This window comes from Dermacentor andersoni, chromosome 8 (genome assembly GCF_023375885.2).
Source record: "Dermacentor andersoni chromosome 8, qqDerAnde1_hic_scaffold, whole genome shotgun sequence".
Classification (NCBI taxonomy): Eukaryota; Metazoa; Arthropoda; class Arachnida; order Ixodida; family Ixodidae; genus Dermacentor; species Dermacentor andersoni.
In genome coordinates, this window is record NC_092821.1 from 126,011,838 (window position 1) to 126,034,332 (window position 22,495).

At 44.8% G+C, this 22,495-nt stretch overlaps 1 long non-coding RNA gene across 2 annotated transcripts in view; it reads left to right on the forward strand.

Annotated features, from left to right (window-relative positions):
- The first annotated feature begins 438 nt into the window (after positions 1–438).
- The window catches only part of LOC129383323 (uncharacterized), a 192,140-nt gene continuing 170,083 nt past the window's right edge, over positions 439–22,495 (forward strand). The window contains exons 1-2 of one of the 2 annotated variants that reach the window (XR_011896131.1): positions 439–673; positions 5,956–6,056. This is a non-coding gene — a long non-coding RNA (uncharacterized lncRNA). The remainder of the gene's footprint in view (positions 674–5,955; positions 6,057–22,495) is intronic. The other variant, XR_011896130.1, reaches the window with a different exon arrangement.

Below are 22,495 nucleotides of genomic sequence, written 5' to 3' on the forward strand. Positions count from 1 at the left end.
GTGGAGCGAGCGCTACTTGGCTGCTTTGAGCGATAGAAAGCTCGGCGTACCGGCAAATATTTATCATTCTAAAACAAAAGGGCAAGAAAACGCTGAGTCAAGAAGCACGGTAACCACCTCGGTGGCAGAGTCAACCCCCGGAAGGGAAGTGCTAGTTTCGGTTTCAAGGAACATGCGCGCTCCTAGCGTTTAGCCGGCATCCTAAGATCCGATGGAAAGAAGTCAAGTAGACGTGGATCTTCGCAGTCCTTGTCATTCACACGTTTTCGGAAATAAAGAAATCAAGTAAACGGCCAACAACTTTTTTTTCTGTTTAGGTGTATTTTTTTCTCTCTTTTAATGAATTTTAAATCGGGCGGAACGCAGAAAGTGCTTGACTTCGTTCGACCGTCGAATTTTTCTCCGCTCAACCTTGCCACTCGCTCAGCGATATCGCAAGTCGGATGGCGCTCGGTCATCTGCTTTGGTCGCCGTGCCAAGTACGAAGATGGGAAAGATAAGACAGAAGCTTGATCAGACGTGCAAGGAACGGAAGACGCAGGAAACTAGGTCAGTCAAGCATTAGACGAAGATGGCTAAATCAGGCCATCACATGTCTGGTGCGGCTCTGCGGTGTTCTGGCACGGGGATTTCCAGTTCTGCGAAGTTTTTCAACTTTCCCTAATTACAGCAGGTAAGTATTTCGCTCTATTTTCTGAGCAAGTATTTATTTTGCGTGAGTAAACCAGTTCTGTTCCCGCCTGAGTGGACTGACGTAAAAGCAGTGTCGCTCGACTCATTCGTCATGACGGCAGCCCACCTGCTGCCGGTGAAATACTTGTAATGAAGGGCTTGAGTGCGTGTTTGTTGGGATATACATTTTGTTCACTCTTTGTCAACATCTACAGCCAAGGCATTTAGCTGAAACGATAGCAATACTATGCTAGTTCCCGTTCGTACAGATGCATGTGTCCAATTTAAAGTTCTGTGGGCCTTATAATAATGTCAGTGAAATACGTGTATTCCACTGAACCTTCGATAAGGCACAAAGTATGTGCACCATTGTAACAGACGTAGAGTCAAGTTCCGTGTGACCAGCTCGCGATGGTTAATAATTTTCGCATTCGTTTGGATTTCCTGGAATCTAAGTTCGCTTATTAAGGCGAAAGCCTTAAGTGGCTCAAACCCCCGATGGTCTGGAGAACGCAGTGTGTGGTGCAGAAAGTCATTTGAACACGCGTCGCGCGGACACGTGCTCGTGCCACTGCTCGGGCGTTCGTCGTTGTCTTCCACAGCTGGCTCCGATGCCGCTCATCATGCCAAAAAAGCGAAGTTAATTAATATAAAGTTAATTAAGGCACTGTAACCCACGACCTTTGGTGGGAGTCGCATCCTGGACCTGTTATGTTATTTAGGTAATAGTTAATTTAAGCACAGTTAATTAAGGTAGCATCAAATAAGGCACTCGAACACACAACCTTTGGTGGGAGAAAACAAGCAATAAGAAGTAACAACGCATTTGAATGAGAATGTCAAGTAATCTAATGAATGTCTCTTGATCGTGCAGGCTTTCGCCTTCGCCCTCTTTGGCGTATGCTAAAGTCAATTTTGTTGTACAAATTTCTGTTGTGAATTAAAATTTTTTCTGCAGATTGACACTTTCGCACTGCTTGGAGGTCAGTTTTGTTTCTAGTATGAAATGTGTGAATGAAAACAACAAATGAAATTTCACTTGTGTTGAGTTTTGGCTGACTGAGAAATTGTCCAGCTTAAGTTGATCTACTCATAACACACGAATAAAATTAATGAATGATGGTGCCAGGAAATTTTCTTTCTGCTAGCCCACACTATATATGTGGACTAGTTGAACTTCAGCCCTAATATTAACGACGGATTAGGAATTTCAAAGTGACTAGTTTCATGAAATGGCTAAATGTAACATTTTAGCAGTGAATAGTGGTAATTAAGAACGGTTTGCTACGTAAATATTTCTTATTATAATGGCTTGGCGCTGGTTTGTACGACAGATGTCCCCGGGCTTTAAAAATTGAATAGACGCTTACAAGGCAAATGCGGCAGAAAAGATTTCACGCTGAAACTCCTGTGGGAGTTTTGTAAGTATGAGTAAGCATTGTACCACTTGCTTATCTCCACGCAGCCCAGTGTCATTATCAACATCATGGAACTCGATCCGGCCAGTAGAAATGACAGCGCTACGGTGTCACGAGCTGCTGCGGATGGCGGCACTTGGTACATTGATGACGCAAGCAAAGTACCGCAGATGGCGAAGCCAGGTGCGCTGATGACGTTCCGAACATTATGAGCCGTTATCGCTCTTTAGCACGTTTTCATTCCGTGCTCGAACCATTATGAACCGGGATCAACTGTACGCCGGCGGCGGCTGCTTATGGCACGTACGGCCACGCGGAACATATCATGAAAGCGATCTGCGATGCGAACTGAGTGCCGACTGCTGATAGCTTCGCACGCTGTGTTCTCGCTGTTTCGCGTTGAACAGCGACGCGCGGGCCCATATCTTGAAAGCGATCTGCGAAAGGCGCAGGGTGCGGCGTGTGCTGACAGCTTCGTGAGCGCTGTGTTCTCCCCGCTTCGCTCGCGTTAAAGCGACAGGCACACAAAGGTAAAGTCGCTAACTGCTGCGGGTTCTATCTTAAAAACGATAGTCTTACATGACTGATGCTTTTTCTAGTTGGGTAAGCATAGGAATACTTACGCAATTAAAAAGCGCTTCGTAAACACGGCGCACTTTCGCGGGTTCTGCGCCGCGATTAGGCCGATGTCGCCGCGCGGCCAGCGGACCTGCAAAACGGCACAAACACATCCCGCTTGCATGCGAAGTGGGAAAGGAGGGCTTCCGCGGCAACCCTCCTACTCCCGGCTTCGCCCTGTGTTTCTCCACCTTCTGACTTCACCAGTGACGTCACGGGGGCTTTGTTTTCTTTGTGAATTATTTCCAGCTGGACACCCGGCAACCGCCAGTGGTGGAAGCGGAGCTGCCGCTGCGTATCAGCACGGGACGAAGCGTCCCAAGGGAGGCGTAGTTTCCACACATTGGCTGTGTGGATACGGTGTCGCGCTGCTACGCGCGCGGTCACGGGTTCGACTCCTGGCCGCGGCGGCTGCATTCTGATTAGGGTGCGATGCAAAAGCGCTCGCGTACCGTGCTTTGAATGCACCGTAAAGAGCCCCTAAATAGTCAAAATTCACCCGGAGCTGTGGACCATATGACGTCCCGCTTAGTTAATTGTACGGCTTCAGGACTGTAAATTCCACAATTAATTAATTACACGGCATGAAAAGAGCACATTGTGAAACCAACTGCCAATAGAAAGATCCCACAAATGGCATGAAGAAACCACATAAAAGTGTTTGCTCATGCTCTGACAAAATCAGCCCTGGCGTACCAACCACATAGATACACACGCGCTCACTCCCGAAAGATAATGGTTCGAACGATAACTCTGCTGTTTGATCCAAACGATGAATATTTAATATAACGATAGCACATACATGGTCGCTCAGAATTCACACCGTGCCCGTCGCCGCTGCCGACGCCGTTGTCGTGCGTTTACGCTTAACGGCACTTGCGTGGCACGTGCGCGGAGGTTTCGAGCGAAGGCCTACAAACACGCTGAGGGCGTTTGCCTGCAAAAAACGACGAATCGAAGTTGAAGCACGCTGTCGAGGATAGGATCAGTCGCCTCGATGGTGGAGCCGGGGCAGTGTTCTACCTCCCGTTGCTGGCGTCGGCGCTGTGCGCACGCACACTCTGGGCACACTTGCCTTCCTGGTGAGCTGCTGCGTCACTGGTCCGAGTGAAAAGGGCACCGAACATCCGGATAAGCTTAACCTATACTTCACCGGGCGCCGACGGTTTACCGTCGGTCTCCATCTCTAGCACCGTCGACGCTCCCAGCGCCACTGGCGGTGCTTCTCATCATGGCAGCGTTGTGAGACGCCTGGCAGCTGCCAGGGCGCTGTTCCTTCAGCAGCCCAGCAGGTGTTGTTTTGCGTGCTGCGTCGCGCCAGCATGCGGCACCCCCGTATATTAAGGACACCGCACGAGAAGTTGAGGCGCAACGCTAAGCCTTGCCATCGCTGTCAGTGCTTCATTCTTCGGGCTAAACTGCCGACTTTTAATGCTGTAGCATTAGGAGTTTCAATCCCGGCCTCGGCGGCCGCATTTCGTTGGTTTGCGTCATGCAAAAATGCCTGAGTCCCGCGCATTGTGGGCACGTTGAAGGTCCCCAGGTGGCTAGATCCCCGGCGAACCTGCAGTACGTACCCAACTACGGAATGCTTCATCATCAAATCGTGGTTTTGACACGGAAGCCCCCGGAATTCACTTCAAATTTATTAAGAGTTTCAAAGTGGAAACAAGTGTACATGTGTGCAGTGCGGAAAGCCGGCCACGTGGTAGACGGAGAGAGCGCAGAGCATAGAAGAAATATATATATATATATATATATATATATATATATATATATATATATATATATATTGTGTGTGTGTGTGTGTGTGTGTGTGTGTGTGTGTGTGTGTGTGTGTGTGTGTGTGTGTGTGTGTGTGTGTGTGTGTGTGTGTGTGTGTGTGTGTGCGTGCGTGTGATATCATAAGAAGCCAACAAACAATGGCACGAAGGAAAACATAAGGTAAATTACTTGTTATTAATCATTGCATTACAGAAATTGTAAATTAATGGAAATGAAAGTGAAAAAAACAATTTCCCGTAGGCGAGGAACAATCCCACGTCTTCGTATTACGCCTGCGATGGTCTACGAATTGAGCTACCGCTGGCAGCGTTTTCCCATCCACTTTCTTTGGTCTTTATGTTTTACCACTGCAGTTAACCCTGAGTGTGTTAGCTAGCGCCACCACTAACAAGCATTGACGGCGGATGGGAAACATCCTTTCTGCCACAGGCGTCACGAGTACGTGATCCTTGCGGCTGAAGACAACTGGTCAATAAACCCACACATGCTACCTTGAAGGCATCAATGTTGCCGGGTTCGAGACCTCGTTATGTAATAAACGAGAAGAAAAGGGGGTAAGCCGAGGGGTCCTACCTTTATTAATGATATCATAAGGAGCCAAAAAACAATGACACCAAGAAAAACACAGAGTAAATTATTTCTACTTACTAATTGAATTAACAAAATGATACATTACAGGAAATTAAATTGGATGAAAAAACAACTTGCCGCAGGTGGGGAACGATCCCACGTCTTTGCATTACGCGTGCGATGCTCTGCCAAGTACTCGTGACGCCTGCGGCAGAATATATATATATATAATGTGTATGTGTGTGTGTGTGCGTGTGTGTGTGTGTGTGTAAATTGAATTATGTGCCGTCAATAATGAATTTGAAAGGTAATTTGTTTTTTTTATTCGTTTAATAAGTTTGGATTTCTCATGCTAGTAATGTCCGCCTCTTCGAATAATCCAGCTCATGTGAAACACTTATGCTATGCGCCAGAGGCGATTTTTAAACCTTCCGGGAAACTAAAAACTAAAATTAAAACGTACAAAGTAAAAATTTATCCTCCCGTATAAGAGCAGCTGATGATGGTCTGCTGTGAACCACCATCCACTTGCATTTCGTTCCTTGTTGAGTTAAGGACGAGTGTCGAGTGAGCTTCAACATAGCACTTTGCAGTGTAGTGAGCGGGGTTTAAATCACGAATCCGAGGCATCTAAGAGGTGCGACGTAACGCTAACGCATTTATCTCGCATTTACCGCTAAATCGCCACATATATTTTCTTTTCTTTTTCACTCGAGAGGACCACGACACTAACAGCGAATTGATGTGAGCTTTCTTCTGGAAGAACTCGTGTAAGTTTCCTTTGTAGCTTCGTGCCAGTTTTTAATGGTTGACAGTTATCTCTTTCATAAAAACCTACTCCCCCTTGCGGATGTCCGAGGGAGTTATTCTCTGATTTTCTTTCTTTCGCCAGCAGGTTAAGAATGCCCAGTCACTGGTCACTACATGTCCAGAATGCTAGCTGAGCTCTGCGAGAAGAAGTGGGCTTAGTGTTCCTTGAACGCTCAGCGTCAGGTATGTGTTCATTTTTTTTTTGCGTTTCGCGTTCTAGCAGGGCCTTCGCCCTCCGACTGTTTCCTTATTGATGTATATTTTATTTTGTTCTTAGCACCGTTAACAGCCTAGAAGACTACTGCCTGGGCTGTTATAACACAGATTGCGGACGATCTATGGGGCACAAGGGGATCATTGTTCTGTCACTTATGGTCATCTATCATTACGAATGCCTATACTCGTAAAAGGAAGCTATCACTAATATCACATAAAAATTTATACAACTTGACTAATATTTGCTCAATATACCATCATATACGGAACCACTTGCGGATGCTCCTGCTTATCTTGACAGTCCACCTTGCCAGAAAACTCAGTGCATCGCTCAAAAGAGAAGTGGGTGAAGTGTTTCTTTACTGCTTCCTGACATTGACCAGCTGTGTCTTAACATCGGTTCCTCTTTCGTAACATTTCGCTCCAAAAGTGCAATTTAGTTGGGATAATACAAATTCTAATGCGGCTTACCTGTGTCCATAAGCTAATTGACTGTTTGGGTTCGTATGTAAGAAATGAACCTCTGTCGCAAACTTTGGTCACACTGTTCTACCTACATGCTCGATAGTTGCAACGTTAAGAGACATGAAAACGGCATAATGACTTAGGATGTGATGACAAAAGTGGCGGCATCTCTTCACTGAGTTGAGCTGTGTTGAGTTGATATTATGTTCACTGGTAGATACCAGTATGTACATAACAGGCAAAGGATAGTTGGATAAAAGATTCGTTACGCGAGTTCGACTAGCCCCACTGCACAATACAATAAAGGCGGCAGCAGGCAATGATACAGCATTGTTAACGTTATTCACAACGCCAGACTTCAAAATATGAAAAAGGACTTTGTAGAATCTAAAACAGTAGACTAAACATTGAACGCGATATTTGCAACACACCACTGTTTGACAAACCATGTACATTTTCAGCTGTTAGTTTAAACCTGTTAGGTATGTTTAGGTGAGAATAGCGCAGCACTTGAAACCCATAATTTCTACGTGACCGCAAAGTAAATCAGTATTATGTGTGCCTTGTTAAACGATCGGTTGGCTTACTTTACAAAATGGCTTAACTCTTGATGTGTCTGACGTTTCGAATCACTTCAGATCTTCAGCCCGTTAAAAGCCGGTGCAATTGCCAGCCTTTGGAATATCACGTACCCGGAGGTAAACAGGGAGAATTGGAGTTGTGTAGCACATGCATTCTGTAGATCAGGCAACCACTGGCCTATTAGAGTAACAGAATACCTACCATGAAAAGAGGAAAAGGCAGTTGAGGGCGATCAGTGAACTATTGGAGTCGTATGACATTGGGAATTTTTCAGGCAGAAGTAGGTTCCAATCAGCTGATGCTGAGCAATTGACGATACCTTCGTGTTCGAACTCCACGAAAACCATACTAGCGCTAACTTTCTTATTCTAACGCATTATCTTTAACTTCCTGCTACTGAGGTACCAAATGCATAGTAACCGATTTGTTTTTAATGCGAAGCCTTCTTTGCGAACTTCGGGCACTACATGTCTGTCTATCCGTCCGTACTCCTACGACGATGAGGCTGACGGGCGCCTACGAACTTGAGGTGCTCTGTGCATATATGTGCTCGTGTTCGTAAATTGCCAAACGTGGTCGCGGCATCTTCGTAATTCGAGCTCCGTCGTCCGACTCTCGCCTCTGATTCTCGCGTACTGCCTGCGCCAAGCCAGCTGGCGCGCCTAAGAAGATCCAAGTATGTCGACTGCGAAACACCGAGTGGTGGTTGCCTCCGCACGAACAGCGATTCTAAAGAAAGTTTCTGACCTCCTGCACGCTATAGGAAATGATGTTGAATGTGCAGGTTGGCAAGCTAGTATGAGTTTTAAAAAAGCCCAGACTAGTGCTTGTGCTTTACCTTGCTTTCTTTATCATCTTCTCTGTCCATTTTTGTCTTTCCTTAGCCTTCATTCAGTAGAGGGTGACCAAACGCAGGTTTCTAATCTGGGGAACCTCCTTATGCCTTTCCCATCTCATTTCTCAATCTACCCTACACCTGTAGTTGAATTATATTCATGACACTATAGTGAGACTTTTGTTAACGGAAGCTTTTTCTGCTTCTGCCCCGTGTTCTGGCGTGCGTCGTCGTTTCCTCGCCGGAGATATTAGCGGATATATATACAGACAACGAGGGTCACTGAGTATGTGCTGGCTCGTGTCTTGTCCAGTGGACTACTTGAGCCATCTCGTATGCGCCCGAACAGGCAACTTCCCCACAGAGCATGTGCAACTGGGCATCTGTCATTCGGTGTGCGCCTATTATTGACCAGTCCCTCAGAATGGACTTACCACTGTGGCACATTGGGTACCAAGCCGTATGTGTATTTAGGTATGTATGTGTTGCACTTCTCTCTGCATACATGTCTCGTCAACCTTCTTCCTTCGACAAGCATTATACATCGTCTTCGTACCCGTGACGCATGCAGCTAACAGCTACAGGCGACGACGCTGTGCCCGCGTCATTTGCTACTGTGACTTTCCCTCTAAATATGCTGCCTTCCCGGTGAGCGTTTTATCCTATTTGTCACCGTTTATTCCAACATTTAATCCAACATTTAATCCACACCATGTCATACAGCTGCGCCACTTTCACGTTTTACACAAACTACGCAGTTCTTTGTTGCAAGCGGTGCTGCGCAGTTATCCCAGCTACGAAACGACAGGGACAACAATGTGCACTGGGACGGGCTTTCAATGCCCGGTTTGATAAAAACCGGAGGCCTCGAACTTGCTGGCCTGGATCCCAATTTGGTTTCCTGCGTTCGCGCATCACAGGTTTCAACTAGCTGTAGAGTGAGCCGATCCGTAAGCGCATTTACCGAATGCGATCTCTGCTTAGTTGCCTATTCAGTGCGACCCTCTAATTTACTCGATGTTTCCATCTGTGTGTTGGGTGTATATGATGTATTGCGCCCATTCAACCGAGCCTTCTCGCTGCAGTCGGTTCAGTGAACGTGCACGTGTTTTGCGTGTGATGTTTTCATGCCTTCACGGGTGATAATAGAACGTAATTTTTTATACGCACTCCCCTTTGTTCCATACCACTATATGTTCTATGAATTCCGTCAAGTTCAATGAGGCAAGCAATCAGTTATCTGTTCCTAACCATATTGTAGAGCTCGCGTGGGAAAATGAATTTGTTGGAGAAGAGATGCCAGAAAGCGAAATAACTTTTTCGGGTCGCTGGCACCGTAGCCCCGATCTCCGGCTCCGGCGGCTCGAAATATAAGACCTCGATTATAAAGCCGCACCACTTACGTGCCGGCTGCAAATAATTGCGCGTTTATGCGTCCTTTCTACAAAGGAAGATTTGCTTTTATTGTGGCGTTCACCATCCCAAAGCTGTACAATAGGTTATTATGGACTTCATTGTGGAGGGATCCCGAATAATATTGACCCCTTCGAGTTCTCTAACGTGCCCTCGAAGCACCGCGTACTAGCTCTGCATGCGATGTAGCCGCGGTGGCCGGGAATCGAGCCCGCCACCTTGTCCTCAGCAGCACAACGACATAAGCACTGAGCCTCTGCGACAGGTAAAGGAGCTGCTTTGCAAGTTTTTATATTTTCGTATAACTTGCGATCAGTTTTCGTAAAATAAGTACGTGTTGACTTTAAAAAAGAAGGAAACTGGGAAGAAACCGCGACTAAACAGCCCAGTAACAAAACAAAAACACTATAATCTACACGGTGGTCAGACTAGCATAGAAGGTGATAAGCTGGACTTCAAGCACACAAGGATACAATAGCAGCACAAAGCACATATAAAGCCCATTCAAACATCACCATAAGCCGAACCCTCCACTACGATATGTTAGCCGCTGCACTGTCGGTGGCACCACGACACCCTTCCTCCCCTTTCCAACGTTCCCGCGGTCGGCAGCTGTACTAATGCGAACACTACATGATGAGTTGTAGCGGGAGGCGTGTATCAACACTGCAACTATTCCTACAACGTTTTCTTTAAATTCGTTCTACAGTTTATACACGCGCATGTACATAAACCGACAATCACCAGTGTGTGAGTCACTGTTAGTTGGCAGGCACTAGCAAATTATTTCTACGGAAATCCACAATGTACAGAAATGAAAGCATAACATCGCATGATGCTCGTATAACCAGGCAACTTAAACGTGAAACGATACAGCGAAGGAAGAAGTATAGCGGTTTTTCTCGCCAATATAAGCTGTGTGAATAAATTTAAAAACATACTCGAGAAAAATTTTCGTTTGCCTAAAAAGTAAAAAAAAAAATGAAATATCTGAAGAAAGAAAGAATGAAAACAATATATATACTTGTACGATTCTGTTGTGTATGCTTCACTGCAGAAACTCAGTTATTGCGGAGAAGCATACTTTTTTTTATGTTCTGGCATTTTGCAGGGTTTTATTGTCTCGTACAGATCCAGAACATCCCAAATCTTCTAAAAATGGATGACAAGCAATACCTAGTAATGAGCACCGGCTAGCGGCAACATGTCTACCGAGCAGTAGTGTACGCTTTCATATTATCCATATTTTAGGGTTTTCATCATGGAAATATTTTTCGAATGTCACGGAGCTATTCCTACCATTTTCTCGTTCACTCTGAACCTGAACCAGCCATACGAGTTGCAAGCAGTAAAATATGGCGCTGGTAGTGCTGCGACCTTTCTTCGTGAACGCGGCTCCCAGCAAAAAGCCTTCAATTTCATTTCTGTGATTACTCAGTTCTCTTCGCTTTTTTCATCCCGTTTTACTTCATTTCTTTTTGGCTCATGTGCCTTACCCGGCCATATATGAAAATAAAACCGGAGTGAATGCAAAGTTGGTGTGCCATTTCGCCAATCTACAGAGTGAATCTGTATTACAGCACTCGACATGCACTAGTACTCTACACATCAATGAACTTGTCAATGTACATTTCTATTTGGTTTTTTTTTGTCCCTTCTGATTCGCAAAATATAAAGCAACAAGGGCAAAAGGAAAAAGGGGGAGGGTCAGTGGCAAGGAGATAAATATACGCGCATTGCCCTCTGCACTTCGTGATATTTTGCGACACAAGTTCGTAACAAGAGATGACGAAGAGAACGTAACCAAAGTTTAATAGCAACGGAACGAAGCAACTGAATTGTGACAGTATAACCATACCCGGGAAATAACGTGATTATTTTGTAGTTTGCTCTCTCCGTGATCACGTGGTAACGAACGCATTTAGATGTAGTAAGCCGTACAGTAGTAGGGAAAAAATAGAGAAGTTGACAGAACAGACGGTCGCATGAACTTTTACGTGACACTTGTACGCTAACGTCTTGTCAACTTCACTGCTTTTCCGTACTACCCTAGGCCTCGCCTTTGCAATAATATCACGCCATCTATCACGACAATTTACATTTAGAACGGGGCTTTCTTTGCCTCTTTCCCAGTGCTTGGCTTTCGTCATCGTTTCCATGCCTGCTATATTTGGGGATATAAATATAAACAGATTGGATCAGGAGGTAGTGCTGCTCTTTGTCGAGTAGACAATTTTGGTAACTCATGCAAAGTGCCCGAATAGACAACTTGCTGCTGTCCGCTGTCTGTCCAAGTAGACAGTTTTCTGTGAATAGATATGTGCCACTGGGTATGTGCCCATGCTTGGCCTATCCCCAGAATGGGCGTGCGCAGCGGGGCACGAAGGGGTATGAAGCCTTAAATGTGTTCACACATGTGTCGTGCTCATCCGTCCATGCACTTCTCATCAACATTCCTCCCAAGACAAGCATCATACATCGCCTTAGTCCTCCTGACGCAGTAAGCTTTGCATTCTAGCACGCACGATCTCCTTAGCAGAGTGGAATACCGCCCATACAAGGCGCACAAGACTGCACAGACTAAACCCGCACTTCAACTCAGACCTCCAACCGGTCTGCACCGACGTGAAGCGTTTCTTCTGTGTCGGTTGGGGCTTGCAGTTTCCTTCACGAATGCCTACTCAGCACTAATTGGAATGGCTGATAGTCCTGCATGTGATGTTTGCGGATGCGAGGAGAACATTGACCACTTATTGTGCCATTGTCCTCAATTTCAAGCACAAAGACAATATTTGTCCAACACATTGAGGAAATTTAATGATCGTCCTCTGAGTGAACAGACAGTACTAGAGCACCGTCCCCACCGATCATCGGCTCAGAAGGCAGTGAAGGCACTTTTGTGCTTTCTCAGAACGTCTGGTTTGTGCGAGCGGCTTTAACTCAAGTACTGTCCGTACACGTATCTGCACCTTCTCTCTCCCTTCTCTCTCTTCCCCTTCTCCCTTCCCCCAGCGTAGGGTAGCCAACCAGACTCTTGACTGGTTGACTCTTGACTCTTGCCTTCCTATGTTCTCTCTCTCTCACTCTCTCTCTCTGCCTCTCCTGACGCAGGCAGCTAACAGCTGCAGGCGATGATGACGTGCTCGAGTCATCCGACACTGCTGCTACCTCGCTAACTCAAGCATCACTTACATTCCAACATTCATTTGGCATTTCAAAATTTTGCGATAAACGTGTGAACGACGTAAATCATCGAGCTCTATCGATCAGTGATCTAAGCAGAGTTATGGTTTTAAAAAAAAGAAGACATCGATACACCTCAAGCCAGAATCGATGATAGCAACTTTATTGTCACCTTATCCTATGAATTGGTCACCGACCATCATAGCCGCAAGGTAATAGCGCGAAAAACCAAGTCGCTTAACGAGTATGTCTATATGAATAAATCTGCACTAACGTGAACGTGTCAAGAAAACGGCAAATTTTTCACAAAGAAAATGAAAAATTCGCCATTGACAGATAAACTATTAAAGTTTGCTCTAAGCGGAGTCTGTAATTTTCGAAACCCTGGAAGCTTGCTACAAAAAACGGTGCTTTCTTTCTAATTTAGTTGTCTCCGCTGTCGAACTATCTCCAATGTTGGCATGCAACTCGTAACATGTATGTGGCCTAAAAAACGGTAGTGTTCCAGTATGACATGCACTTCGACCTGTAGAATGTTTTTCTTCGGGTCAAATCAAGGCTTTAGTTATTTACGAAAAAAAACGGACCCTCCTAATTAGCTCGTGACCCCTCGGCGTGCTAGTTGTTGGTGTTCCTACTTCCTGGACTTGATACTTATCAACGTTTTAAAAGCGAATTATAACAGAAATCAATCAATAAATAACTTAAAACACAGCAGCAAACTTGAGATATGAAGTCCCAGAGATTTCAAAAGCTAGAAGTTTTATCAGAACGGAATGCACGTTACGAAGCTCGCTCCGAATGTAAGCAGTAGAAAATAATTAGATGCAATATTTTTGTTAATCTAAATCAATTTCCTTCAACATATTTTTTTTAAATGTTCCTATAACTATAATGTTCCGCAATAGAAGTCGGTGGTAACGCCGTTAAACAGGAAACCAGTAAGCTATCGCAGGAGACGAAAGATCTGACCAAGAAACGCCAATGTATGAAAGCCTCTAACCCTACAGCTACAATAGAACTGGCAGAACTTTCTAAGTTAATCAACAAGCGTAAGACAGCGGACATAAGGAACTATAATATGGATAGAACTGAACAGGCTCTCAGGAACGGAGGAAGCCTAAAAGCAGTAAAGAAGAAACTAGGAATAGGCAAGAATCAGATGTGTGCGTTAAGAGACAAAGCCGGCAATACCGTTACTAATATGGATGAGATAGTTCAAGTGGCTGAAGAGTTTTATAGAGATTTATACAGTACCAGTAACACCCACGACGATAAGGTGAGAGAGAATAGTCTAGAGGAACTTGAAATCCCACAAGTAACACCGGAAGAGGTAAAGAACGCCTTGGGAGCTATCCAAAGGGGGAAGGCAGCTGGGGAGGATCAGGTGACAGCAGATTTGTTGAAGGATGGTGGGAACACTGTCCTAGAAAGGTTGGCCGCCCTATATACACAATGCCTCATGACCTCGAACGTACCGGAATCTTGGAAGAACGCTAACATAATCCTAATCCATAAGAAAGGGGACGCCAAAGACTTGAAAAATTATAGACCGATCAGCTTACTGTCCGTTGCCTACAAAGTATTTACTAAGGTAATCGCAAATAGAATCAGGAATACCTTAGACTTCTGTCAACCAAAGGACCAGGCAGGATTCCGTAAAGGCTACTCAACAATAGACCATATTCACACTATCAATCAAGTGATAGAGAAATGTGCAGAATATAACCAACCCTTATATATAGCCTTCATTGATTACGAAAAAGCATTTGATTCAGTCGAAACCTCAGCAGTCATGGAGGCACTACGGAATCAGGGTGTAGATGAGCCATATGTAAAAATACTGGAAGCTATCTATAGCGGTTCCACAGCCACCGTAATCCTCCACAAAGAAAGCAACAAAATCCCAATAAAGAAAGGCGTCAGACAGGGAGATACGATATCTCCAATGCTATTCACAGCGTGTTTACAGGAGGTATTCAGAGACCTGGAGTGGGAAGAATTGGGGATAAAAGTTGATGGACAATACCTTAGCAACTTGCGATTCGCTGATGATATTGCCTTGCTTAGTAACTCAGGAGACCAATTGCAATGCATGCTCACTGACCTGGAGAGGCAAAGCAGAAGGGTGGGTCTGAAAATTAATCTACAGAAAACTAAAGTAATGTTTAACACTCTCGGAAGAGAACAGCAGTTTACGATAGGTAGCGAGGCACTGGACGTGGTAAGGGAATATATCTACTTAGGGCAGGTAGTGACCACGGATCCGGATCATGAGACTGAAATAACCAGAAGAATAAGAATGGGCTGGGGTGCGTTTGGCAGGCATTCTCAAATCATGAACAGCAGGTTGCCACTATCCCTCAAGAGGAAAGTGTATAACAGCTGTGTCTTACCAGTACTCGCCTACGGGGCAGAAGCCTGGAGGCTTACGAAAAGGGTTCTGCTGAAATTGAGGACGACGCAACGAGCCATGGAAAGAAGAATGATAGGTGTAACGTTAAGGGATAAGAAAAGAGCAGATTGGGTGAGGGAACAAACGCGGATAAATGACATCTTAGTTGAAATCAAGAAAAATAAATGGGCATGGGCCGGACATGTAATGAGGAGGGAAGATAACAGATGGTCATTAAGGGTTACGGACTGGATTCCAAGGGAAGGAAAGCGTAGTAGGGGGCGGCAGAAAGTTAGGTGGGCGGATGACATTAAGACGTTTGCAGGGACAACATGGCCACAATTAGTACATGACCGGGGTAGTTGGAGAAGTATGGGAGAGGCCTTTGCCCTGCAGTGGGCGTAACTAGGCTGATGATGATGATGATAACTAGTGTGCTGCTTTTGCAATGTAAGAAGGCGTTAACTTCATTTTCTAGGTGTTGACGCGCGCAACTGTTGTCCTGGCCAGGGTGCTGTTCTGTTGAATGCACGGAAGATGGAGTGCGCACTTAAATGTGTATGTAATCAACTGTATCAAGGTCTTCTGATGTCTTCTCTCTCTCTCTCTCTCTCTCTCTCTCTCTCTCTCTCTCTCTCTCTCTCTTTCTCTCATTCTCTTATAGTTCTTTATTATTCTCTTAGAAAATAGTTCGTCTGCTTATATATCATACACATACGTACGTTAGCGCCCGGTCTGGAAAGCAGTACTTCCTCTGTCTCTCACTTGAAATGTCGTCCTATCTAAGCGTAATGCTTAGTGATAAAGGCACCTTGACGTACTTCGCATCCCAGTGGTTGTAAATTGCTTAGCCGTCTCGGATAAGCCTAACTATTTTGACATGGTGCGTTGATGATTGTTGTGCAACCCGACAGAATTGCAAATGTTCCTAGACAACGTCAAGTGATGCAATCACTAATAGAGACCAGACGATATAAATTTACCAAACGCGTCATTGCGATACTCTTCCATGAAGCATGCTTCCAACGATCACATTGCGCATTGCTTCGGATATTTCGTAGTATGTCGTCATAGCTTTCAAAGCGGGGAATGTTGCCTAACACTTCTCGCCTAGTCGAAGCGAGCAAGAACCAACACGCATGAGGCGGTATTTTCCAATGCGCAATCTTAACTAATAAACTTGTGCCCTGTTGCGGCGTCTCCTGCCTGAATCAGCTAATCAGATTAGGAGGGAAGTTAGCGATCTCCTCTCACCCGCGGCGGCTGCACCAACATCATGTCGTCTGCCACACTGAACAGTAAGCGTTAGCGCACGATGACTACGTTCGGGATGCGCGTGTTCTAAGTGCTTAGTCGGGTATCAGGCGAAAGTGTAGTAGCGCCACAGTCCCCCCCCCCCCCCCCTCCGCCGTAAGAAACTACGCAGTAAATATAAGCTCCCGGGTAGAACGTTCTATTGGTGCGGTGAACAGCGTTCCCATAAGTTCTCGCGTTTGCGAGAATTGCAGAAAAGTGAGAAGTAAAGCAGGTTAAAGAAGGGTGTTTCTAGCCGTCATGAGACTCCGCATCCCTAATAATTGTCTGCAATAACAGTGTCCGAACGCCACTTTCATTTTTGCAACTTGCCAGATGACGTGTGTTTTGATAGGTTTAAAAGAAATAAACAGTAAGGAGCACAGGGCAAGTGCAAAGCTTAGTAATGCGCAGCATCCAGCTATTACTATATATATATATATATATATATTCCCCATACAACACAGCGTCCATTCTACGACGACAGAAGGGAACAAAACACGTGGGTGGCTGCGATGAGCCGCGCCTAAGGCAGCGCCCTCTGCTGTCTCGAGGGATCATCATCGTTTAAAATAAGGAGAAGCCACTCTCTTAGAGACCTGCATGTATAGAAATTGACGGTTTACTTTTCCAGGATGAAATAGAAAAATTTCGACCACAATGGCAAAGGCTCTCACGCGTGCTTACCAAAAAGCGAAATGCAAGGAATAACATGCAACGCGTCGATTCCACCTCGTTATTCCTTACGCACACGAAACGCCAATAGCGCGGTGTGCGAGCGGTATATGAGCCGTCATGCAGAAGTGCAGCGCTACTTCCTCCTGAGCCCTCGTGTCCTGCTCATTACGCCTAGTGGCCTCAAGAATTGCATGCGGCTTAAGCGCCAGCAAGTATGGCACTCTTCGACTTCGTGTTGCACAAATGACCTCCTTACGTCATAGCGATGACCTTACACAGCCACTGCATGTTTCCTTGCTTACCCTACAACGCAGCAAGCGCTCGCGTGATTACCGCCGAGGCGCTGATGACACGCAAGAACCGAGCTATAGGCCTTTCTTTCCTGTTACGGAAGCCCAGCGATGTCGTTCTGCAAAGGTCCAAGAGAGCATAAAGAAACGGCGGTGCTTAAGCTTTCATTAATAACCCCAACCCTCCGGCATGTTCCTTTCTCAGGCCTCGGAGCTTCTCAGTGACGCGCCCCCTCCAGCACTCGTTCCTCTTGTAATCAGGTTTCCGAGGGTTCCGTCGTTCCGGCTAGCTGCACCCCCGCCGCTAAGTAGCAAGCGACACGTCGACCGCAGACTGAGAGCAGACGACAACATCGGTTCGGGAGGAGTCAGTCGCTCGTGTTACCCGCGACAACCAATGTTATTTGCAGCTGCCCCGGGTCGTATATATTATTTACTATAGGCTGTACGTTCTGTCTTGTCAGGGTAAAGGCAATCGTTTGCTTCCTGGTGAGGTATTCGCCTCTTCTTTATGACCATCTTGAGCTGCTAGGGCATACGGATTCTTGAGGCACACAATAAAAGAAAACGACCTTAAGCCTCTCCTTCCCGCGTTGCCAAGATGTATATTTAATCATTTGTCCTTAGCATTCGTTCTCGCATACATGTATGTCCAATCATTTGTCTCCTGATGAGCCCGCAACATTGTTCCGGCTGTTATCTCTGTCATGCGCAAAAGGTCGAGGGGGCTTGTAGAACCCGAGGAAAGAACCTCTAACCTTTCAGCCCGCCTGACCAACGTCGCAGCGTTCACCATTCTTACATGATAGAGATGTCCTCGTATCAAACTTAATCCACGACTCGTTCCGTCGAGTCTTCGCACAATGATACTAGCCTTCCGAAAGACCCGCTTAATGATGCGACCGTCCTATTGGGCGAGGAGGAATGAGAAGGAGGGGGAGCGGGTGTTGGGGAGGGCACGGTTGTCAGCGCAAGCTGCTGTTGATGGCGTGAGTTCTTTTGACACACGACCAGGCGCGCGCGTCTCGTGATGCGCGTGCGCTGCTGCGGAACACTGCGTGATTGCTTGTCGTGCGTTAGCTGGCATTGTCTCGCCGATCGATTTAGCGGATGGCGTGGAGCTTAATTGTTCGCTTATTAACAGCCTCGCAACGAACAAGCGTTACCGCCCCTTCCCAGTCGATGCTATACACTGGCGATTTGCCACTACGTATAGCGTAGCGCGGTGCCCGTCTTACCACGTTCTCTTTTTTAACTTCTATTTGTAGGTTATGTATTATTGGCCACTTTTTAAAAAGTTGATTATAATTGAGACTTGTTGGCTCGTCTCTTTGCTCTCGATGCTCCTTCACCTCGTCAGATCCCATTTTCGATCTAGGCGATCTCTAGAGAACGCACGGGAGAACTCGACGCGTTGGTTATATGTGACCGCGCATGGCTTCTTGTGCAGTGGTTTCTTTCGCTTGAGGGAATGTCAGCTTTACGCAACTGCTTTGTTCCTCCATGTTTGGTTGTTGTGATATTTTGCGACAGAAGGTATATTGTAAGCTTCTTCACTTTTCTTTCCCTTGTTTCAAGCAGTACATTGACATAGTTATTATCCTCCTCAGATGTGTGGAAGTGTTTATGCGCACACCTGTACGTTCCATTCAAAGATGAAAGCTAAAGACAGAAAGGTTTGGCGACGATATTTTGCGTTATTTCCGAATGGCACGTGGGGCAAAAGCGGGCATTTGTAGCAAAAGTAGTCAAGGGCTTTGCAAGTTAGGCAGTCTCAGTGGTCTTCGCGTGCGAAGATAAGACCACGCATGTATCGTAACTAGGTTTTTCTATCAAATCAATTTCCTAAGTGGGCTTCGAAATATGCCTTTCTGCCGTCAACAATTTTTGGCAGCTACAGGATGTAGCACTTGCCCTCAGAGATCGAAAAACTATGAAACATGTGTTCCCTAACTGACATGAGTGTCGCGTTCAGCAGTGCTGATTTTACGAACAGTGCGACATTTCGGTAAATGTTTCAACAGAACTGCTTGTTGGCCTATTTGGTGCTTGCTAAAAGGCATGTTTTTTGCCGCAAGTTTATTTATTTATTTATTTATTTATTTATTTATTTATTTATTTATTTATTTATTTTTTATTTATTTATTTATTTACATTACCCTTAAGGGCCCTCACACGAGGGTATTACATAGGGGGGGGAGCACAAACATGAAGTATACACAAGAAATAAAACTACATCAAATAAACATACACACGAGGAACATAAAATAAATAGATATGAACAAGGGGTATATGCACTTAGTCATGAAAACACAAGAACATTTTACATAATATGTTAATATGTGAATATATCCATAAGTAATATCTAATCTGCTAACACTAACCGTTTTCTTGCGACAAAGTTTGGAAAGATGGTAAGTTAACTTCAGTAGCTATGCGTGATGGTAGGTTATTCCATCCTATTATTGTGCGAGGAATAAATGATTTTGCGTAGAGCGATGAGCGGCACATTATGCGTTTTACTTTGTTAGCGTGGTCACGGCGCGGGAAAACTGCAGGGGGTGGTGAAAAGAAGTCATCGTGACGCGTGGAATGGTGATAGAGTTTATGAAATAAGGTTAGGCGAGCAAACTTGCGTCGACGTGATACTGATTCCAACTCGGCACGTTGTTTTAACGATGTGACGCTGGTGAAGCGTGAATAATCGGAAAAGATGAAACGAACAGCACGGTTTTGCAGAGATTCAATGTTGTTGATTATGTATGCTTGATCGGGATCCCATATGGCAGAAGCATATCCAATTTTTGGGCGGATCAGCGTGATATAAGCAAGTTTCTTTAAGTGTGAAGGTGCGTGCTTGAGGTTACGCTTAAGAAGACCGAGTGCTCGGTTAGCTGATGCTAAGACGGTGTTGATATGGTAATGCCAAGTTAAGTCAGACTGAAGATGAAGGCCAAGATACTTGTAAGTTGGCGCAAGTTCTACTCTTGCATTATTGAGAAAGTAGGTGGTAGGAAGTCGAGTGGAATGGTTGGTAAATGACATTAGCTTGGTTTTAAACGTATTTAAAGACATTAACTACGAAGAGCACCAAGCGGTCACCGCTTCAAGATCAGTTTGTAAGGAAAGTCGGTCAGCGTCATTGCTAATATTACGATATATGACACAATCATCTGCGAATAATCGAATTCGAGATGAGACACATTTGGGTAGATCATTAATAAAAATTAAGAAAAGTAGGGGACCGAGGACGCTGCCCTGGGGGACTCCAGATGTTAAAGGAACAGAAGAAGAGTTACAGCCATTAGCACAGGTAAATTGTTGTCTGTTGGAGAGAAAATCTTTAATCCATGCAAGAACGTTTGGGTGAATATTTAAGTGTGTTAATTTGATTAGAAGCCTGTGATGAGGAACGCGATCAAAAGTTTTAGCGAAGTCAAGAAACACTGCGTCAACTTGGAATCCTTCGTTAAATGCGGAAAATATATCGTTAGTAAATCCGGCGAGCTGAGTGTCGCATGAATAACCCCTGCAAAAACCGTGCTGGTACTTGAAGATGATATCATGGTCTTCTAGGTAGTTGATGACTTGTGTGTGTATGACGTGCTCGAGAAGTTTACATATGTTGCTAGTTAATGAGATAGGAAGATAGTTAAGTGGGACAGAGCGATCACCTGATTTAAATATTGGTATTACTTTAGCTATTCGCCAGTCATGAGGAATAATGCCAGATGATAATGATTGTGAAAACAGGGCTGGTAACACTTGAAAAATGTTTAAAGAAGCGTTTTAAGTACCTTGTTATTGAAACCAAGGTGATCAGAGCTAGTAGTAGTTTTGAGGTTATTCAACAGAGCAAGAATACCAGAATCACTGATGGCAATTTCTGGCATGGAAATGTTAGGCAATTGCTCTAATATAGGCGAAGCAGTTATATCTTCATTGGTGAATACGGATGAAAATGCATCGTTCAGAAGCTGCGAACACTCAGTTTCAGTGACTGGTTGTATGTCAGCATTAATTAGTACTATATCAGGATAGGAACGCGGATTGATAATGCGCCAGAATCTATGAGAATTATTGGTTAACATAGTAGACAGGTCGTGAGTGAAGAAATTACGACGGGTTGTTCTAAGCAGGGACTGATACTCTTTATCACAATTTTTGTACTTGTTCCATGATGCCAGGAGACGTGTGGTCATTGCTTGGCGGTACAAACGTTTTTTCTTATTATTAAGACGACGAAGACGATGTGTGAACGAAGGTGAATTTTTATGATGTCGGATGGTGATGATTGGCACATACTTATCAACAAGGTGAGACAAGGTGGTTTTGGACGACAGCCAGTTCGATTGAGCGTGATGAATACTGAGCCAGGAAGTTTTCAGAGAAGGTGTTTAGTTCCGAGTTAATCATCTCAAAATTCGCGCGATTGTAGCGATGAATTCGCTTAATGGTAGTTTTCTTTTCAGTAAATGGATGCGTGATGCACCCGGTGATAATGTCGTGATCGGATAAGCCAGTTAAATGCAGTATATCAGAAAGAACGTCCGGGTTATTCGTTAGGACAAGATCAAAGATATTTCCCGTGGTAGCGGAGCGACGGGTAGGACTAGTAATAAGTTGAGCAAAAAAAAAATATCTAAGCAGAAATGAAGAAAGGTGTGGGCTTCTTTATCACTGGAATTAACACAGAGAGTGGGCCATTCAATGCTTGGAAAATTAAAATCGCCAAATACGAGGAAAATAGAGTTAGGAAAACGCACATGTAAGTCGCTGAGTATTCTATGGAATTTTGCCGCAACTTGCGGCAAAGACATGTCTTTTAACTTCGGTAAATTTTTATCTATTTTCTTAATTAGTTCCCTGGTCTTGACGTACGCAATCTATCATGTGGTAAAATCTGTGTTGACGTGCATCACACTCCAATACGGCACTTAACCCGAAGACAGATTAGGATTTATAATTTTAAGGAAGAAAACTCCACGCACAACATTTCACGCCATGTTGATTGATTGATTGATTGATTGATTGATTGATTGATTGATTGATTGATTGATTGATTGATTGATTGATTGATTGATTGATTGATTGTAACAATAAGTTAATTAAGAGAAAGAACACACCTGCTGGGAATGCAGGCTGGCGAAAAAGAAATAATCAAGATTTTACTAAAATTTTGTTCAGGTTAGTCTCATATAATGTTACATCGAGGATGCCATTTTACGGCAGAATACGATGAAAGCTGTCGCGCATTCCTTGCACTCGTAAA